The 6,446-nt window shown below is 46.0% G+C and overlaps 1 pseudogene; it reads left to right on the forward strand.

Annotated features, from left to right (window-relative positions):
* LOC119924048 lies at positions 1 to 5,467 on the forward strand (annotated as a pseudogene).
* The last annotated feature ends 979 nt before the right edge of the window (positions 5,468 to 6,446 follow it).

The raw sequence follows: 6,446 nt of genomic DNA on the forward strand, positions 1-6,446 counted from the left end.
ATGAATACTGATCCTGTTTTTGGTAAAGTTTGGGTCACCACCTCTGATTGGGATTTTACCACAAATTCCTATGACAAACGTTACAACTTTTTCCAAGGTGCCTTGTTATTTTCAGGCCACAGGAATGACATTCTGGGTTTCAGGAAGTTTGAGCGGATCCTGAACCCTGGGAAATATCCACAGGATGTGTTTCTACAGTCGTTCTGGGGATGGGCATTTGACTGTCCACATGTAGAAGAACAGGAAGGATTGTCAGTGCCAGGACTGTGTAATGAAAATGGTACTTTGGAGAGCCGGCCCATGGCCTTCTGGGACATGAATCTGTCTCCTCAGAGTTACAGTGTGTACAGTGCTGTGTATGCCATAGCTCATGCCCTCCATCAAAAACTCTTGGCTGGAAAGGAGATGGAAACGCTTGGGGATGGACCAAGTCAGGTTCCTCGTCCATAGCAGGTAATCCTTTCATCCTTACCTGAAGTCCAGCTTTCTAAGGAGGCTACTGTGAGCCTGTAGCCATTGGCAATATGAACCCAGTTACTCTAGGTCTTGAGTGTCTTTTACTTAAGTCCTGGCTGGCGTGGCCATCACTGGGTCAGAGGATCATTTACTGAGGTGGCAGAGATGTATAGAGATACTAAAATCCACCTCCTCCCTGGAATCAGTTCCTGAATATACCAGTTAACACCTACCTTGTCTTTAAAGATCTCCAGCTGTTCTGTACAGTCCCCTCAGCTCCTTGAGCTCGGGTTATAATGGGAACATCGAGGTGTGAGCAGATGGTAATGGGCTGGACTCCAGTCACTCATGTTAATCTTTCCCTCCAGCTCGACTCACTCCTAAAGAATACTCGATTCCACACCAAGGCTGGTGACCAGATCGATTTGGATGACCACAACAGAGTGACGAGAAGATTTGAAATCTTAAACTATCAGATCTTTCAGAATGGCACCAGAGCCCATGTCAAAGTGGGAGAATCTATCCCCCTGGCCCCAGCTGGAAAAGATTTCAAGATCAGTGAAGAGAGGATAACATGGTTCCAGCTATTTTCTCAGGTAATGTAGTAGTAGTCCAAGTAGTAGTCCTGGTAGCAGTCCTAGTAGTAGTAATATGATTAGCAGGAGTAAGAAAAATAAAAGTATTATTATTAATAGTGGGAAGAGGAGGAGAAGGAGTTGGAGGATGTGGCTGTGGGGAGGCAAGGAGGAGGATTGATTGAGGATCCACTTGGTGCAGTGCACTGCATTAGGTACTTGGGAAGTACAGAAGCATGAAGAGACAGGTTTTCTGCCCACAAGAATCTTACATTCTATCGAGGAGGTAAAAGTCAATTCCACTGTCTGTCAGGACACAGAAGGGAAATTATTTTCCTCTGGCAGCAACACTGGGCTTTGGTTTCCACTGATGGTTGCACACAAACTGAAATAACCAACTCCAGCAGAAAGAAAATAACAAAAAACCAAGAATTAGCTTGTTGAATGTTGTATATTGAATGTTAATGATTTTGCAGCCTCAGATTTTCTTTATCATTACACTTGCTTTTTTCACTCTATTATTAGTCTTGATCTGAAGATGAAAATTACCATGATAACTCAGCCTGCATATATACTCATGTCTCAGTAACGTAGAGGATAGAGGTCAGGGTGTCCACATGATGGCACAATATCTGTCAACAAATAGGAGCAGGCAAGGTGATTGAGTGCTTTGAAACCTATGGTAAGGAATTTTGATTTGATGCATAGGTGGATGGGCAACCACTGGAAGTTCTTGATGTGGGGAAACATGGACTGAAGGTATTTGTATAACAATTTACCTGGGCAGCAGAATGAAGAATGGACTGGAGTGGGGAGAGAAAGGAGCCAGCGAGGTCAGCAAGGAGGCTTGTACAGTAATCAAGGTGGGATAAGATAAGTGCTTGGATACTTCACTCTGCTGTCCGGATCATTTTTATACAAACACCTTTAGTCCATGTCTCCCCACTCCTCAAGAACCTCCAAAGGTTGCCCATCCACCTAGACATCAAACAGAAATTCCTTACCATTTGCTTCAATCACCTTGCCCCCTGCTACCTCACTTCACTATCCTCCTACTACAACTCAGCCAGCAAACCTTGCTCCTCTAATGCTAACCTTCTCACTGTTTCTCAGTCCCATCTATCTCACCGCCGGCCACTCATCCACATCCTGCCTTTGGCCTGGAAACCTCTTCCTCCTCCAATCCAACAGGCAATTACTCTCTCCCTGTTTAAAGCCTTATTGAAGGTACATCTCTTCCAAGAGGTCTTCCATGACTAAGCCCTCCTTTCCTCTTCTCCCATTCTCTTCTGTATTCCCCTGACTTGCTCCCTTTATTCACCCCCCCAGCCCCACAGCACTTATATACATATGTGTAATGTAATTTATATACTTTCATTAATGTCAGTCTCCCCCTCTAGACTGTAAGCGCATTATGTGCAGGGGATGAATCTATTTAATGCTTCATTTTGCTCTCCCAGGTGCTAAATACAATGTTCTGCATATAGTAAGTGCTCAATAACTGCAACTGAATGAATTAGGGAATGAATGAATGGTGAGTGGGTGAGATGGGGTGGAGCACGAGGTCAGTGGAGCTGAGGAGTGATAGAGATTGCCGCAGGAAGGGTCACCATGAACATTTATGTGGATATTGAAGTCCCTAAGGATCAATGCAGGGATGGAGAAAGACAGAAGGAATGTGAGGAAGGGATCAAAATGGTTCAAAAAGCTGGAGGTGGGGTCTCGTGGGGTGGAGATTACTGTGACTAGCATCTGGAGTGGGTGTTATTATCAAGTAACCATCTAATGGGAGAGATAGACATTAAAATAAATTACCGAGCGAGGAATTAAAAATATAAGAATATGTACCTACCATATTGATAGAAGAGCCTGTTTCTGCACTGAGGGAGACAGAATAATAATAACTAAGCTACCCAAAGAGATTTATAGATAAAAGTATATAACCATCCAAAGATATCCCTGAAAGACAAGAGCAGCCATGTGCTCTGCCTTCCCTGAAGTGATAGGAATGGAGGCAGGGGAATCCAGTTAATTCGACATTTTGAGGGATGAATAAGTGAGAGTCTCTGATTTGGGTCGGTTCTGTTGTTCACTGCCTACTGTGTATCTTCCATCTCCTCTTACCTGGTAAAACTTCATAACTTTCAAAGTCCATCCCAGGACTTGTACAACTCGGCTGGGAGGGGGAATTACTGAATGAGATCCAAGATTTTCATTCTGATCCAGAAGGCAGAAGGACTGTGGAAAATGACAAAAGAATGATATCATATCTGTCCATGATTGGAACTGACCATCTCATGCCCCTTTATAAGGAGTGTAGAGTTGCCCTGAGATCACCATAGACATTCTTTTCATCCTCCATTCCCCTAAGTCTTACAAAGTAAAGCCAATTCCCTTTACCCTGTCCCTTTACCTCTTCCCTGTCCTTGATCAGATCCCTTGCTCCTTGTGCTGTGAGAGCTGTGGGCCGGGATTCAGGAAAACAGCTCGGGAAGGAGAAGCTGCCTGCTGCTATGACTGTGTCCCCTGTTCCAAAGGAGAGATCACCAATCAGACAGGTAGGTGTCTGCAGAGACGGTTCTTCCTGGTGAAAGAGCGGTGGTCAGATCAAAGCTTTCTGGGAAAGCTTTCTGAGAACAGGAAAACAATTGGGTTTAGGAGTTGACACTTTGGGATGCCTAGAGTGTGGAACACTTCCACAATCAACTAAGCACTGGCTTCTCAATCCCCATCCGTCTTCCCCTGCTCCTTGTTACACTTAAATCTTTCAACTGTATTGCTTTCTCCTTACCAGTATTTCTTTTAGTGTCTGTCTTCCCTGCTGGACTGGAAACTACTTGAGGGAAGGGGCCAGGTCTAGTGATACAATTGTACTTTTCCAAGTCCTTAGTAGAGTGTTTTGCACAGAGTAAGCATTCAATGAATACCACTCTTTGATTGATTGACTGATTGATTGCTTGATAATGGAATGATGACTGATCGGAAGCTTTCACCCGTGCCACCTATTGCAGCCACCCTGTTCATCTAACCTGGGATTCAGTCTTTTACAGAGGCACCCGAATATTTGGAGGTTGTGTGTGTGTGTGTTAATTGTCCTCCTGGACACCCATTCTCCTATGTGCCCTCATGCCATATTGGTGTTGAATTGCGGAACAACATTTCTGGTTCTACCTAGTCCATTCTTTGCGATTTGGGAAATTTCAAACAGCTCCCCTTGCAGCCTTTGACTCTTCACACTAAGCAGAACCCATCATTCAGATTGTCCTCTTCATGAAGCTCCTCCCTCCACCTGATCATCCTTGTTTCACCTCCCTTTTCCCCTATCCACCACTATTATTAACTTCTCACATTCAACAACCGGACCTACCCACCTCATCCCAGCCATGGCGTGAAATCCCATTTATTCCTTTCAGATATGGATCAGTGTATAATGTGTCCTGAAGATCAGTATCCAAATTATCGAAGAGATCACTGTAATCCGAAAATAATGGCCGTCCTGTCCTATGAAGAAGCTTTGGAAATGGCTCTGGTGTTCATAACTCTTGGTTTATCACTCCTCACTGCTCTGGTTTTGAGGATATTTATATGCCACCGGGACACACCCAGAGTGAAAGCTAATAAATGCACTCTCAGAGCCCACTGTTGGGTAGGGACTGTCTCTATATGTTGCCAATTTGTACTTCCCAAGCGCTTAGTACAGGGCTCTGCACATAGTAAGCGCTCAATAAATACGATTGATTGATTGATTGATTGATCCTCCTGCTGTGTTTCCTGTCCTCCTTGACCTTCATTGGCTATCCTGGCCTGGTGACCTGTGTCTTGCGACAGTTGTCTTTGGTATTGTCTTTTCTGTGGCTATTTCTTCCGTGTTGGCAAAGACCATCACTGTGGTCTTGGTCTTCAGGGCCACCAAGCCAGGAAGCAGAATGAGGACTTGGTTGGGCACCAGGATACCCACTTCCATCGTCCTCATCTGCTCCCTCGTTCAGGTGGGCATCTGCGTGATCTGGCTGGGAACTTCCCCACCGTTCCCCGACGTGGACATGGCATCAGAGCCTGGTCTCATCACTGTCCAGTTCAATGAGGGCTCCACAATTGCCTTTTACTGCGTCCTTGGCTACATGGGGTTCCTGGCACTAGTCAGTTTCATTGTTGCCTTCCTGTCCAGGAGGCTACCCGGCAGTTTCAACGAGGCCAGGCTCATCACGTTCAGCATGCTGGTGTTCTACAGCGTCTGGGTTTCCTTCCTGCCCACGTACCTGAGCACTAAGGGCAAGGGCATGGTGATAGTTGAGATCTTCTCCATCCTGGTTTCCAGTGCTGGGCTCCTGGACTGCATCTTTGGGCCCAAGGTCTACATCATCCTGCTGAGGCCGGACAGAAACACCAAAGGACAGTTACTGGAGCGACGGGGGAATACTGAAACAGGACAGTAGAAGCTGAGATCACCAGGGCCATTTTCAGGGTATAACGTACCTTGAGATAAGAGTTCAACGGTTAGCCAATTCCCACAAACATGTGATGCAGTATACTTCACCAAAGGATGCTCTTTCATCATATGGTGATTTCCAGCATCAGCTCCCAGATCTATAATGTGCCACCCTTCCCTTCATCTCTCAACCTCCCTTTCATGGATGACCATGATGGCCTGAGGTAAGCTGAGCCAAGCTCCAATTTCTGTCCCCAGAAGGTTAAGGACAGCATCTCCCAAAGGCAGAAGGAGAAAGAGGCAGATTTTTTCATATCTGCCCTATTTCTCCAGGAGAATCCTCGTGGAGTCGGATTAGGAAGAGCAAATCTGAATCAGGCCCTACTCTGGGACTCTGATCCTGTCCTTTCAGGCTCTGCCCTTTTCCCATTTCCCTCAGCACTCTCTTCAGCTCATCCCACACAATAGCCCACATCCCTCTCCTCTCTGCTGCTTCCTTGGGTTCCCCACTGCCCACTGGCTCAGCCCTTGGTCTTCGTTTCCCACACCTCCTGGCAAGAGTCTGAAAGTAGAGTTCAATCAGCACAGGAAGTTGACTCTGGACTCAGCTCCCTGAAGTAGAGGTTGGGGTCTTCACTATTCCTCCCCACCATGGGAGCCTGTAATTAATTTCTAGAGCTGGCAGATCCACAGTCCACCTCAGCTCCACTCCCACCCCATAAATGACCCTAATCTCTCACTGGACACTCTGCCAGCCTCCCCCATTCATTCATTAATCGTATTTATTGAGTGCTTACTGTGCCTTGAGCACTGTATTGAGCCCTTGGGAAGTACCAATAGGCAACGTATAGAGATTGTCCCTACCCAACAAGAAGCTCACAGTCCAGAAGTCTCGAATTGGGTCTCCCAGGTCAGGCCCAGATGCTAAACTGTTTATCTGTTGAGTGTTTTCCTTTGCTGGCTATTCTGCTGTTTCTATGATGGTG

This window comes from Tachyglossus aculeatus, unplaced genomic scaffold, assembly GCF_015852505.1.
Source record: "Tachyglossus aculeatus isolate mTacAcu1 unplaced genomic scaffold, mTacAcu1.pri scaffold_78_arrow_ctg1, whole genome shotgun sequence".
NCBI classification, from domain to species: domain Eukaryota; kingdom Metazoa; phylum Chordata; class Mammalia; order Monotremata; family Tachyglossidae; genus Tachyglossus; species Tachyglossus aculeatus.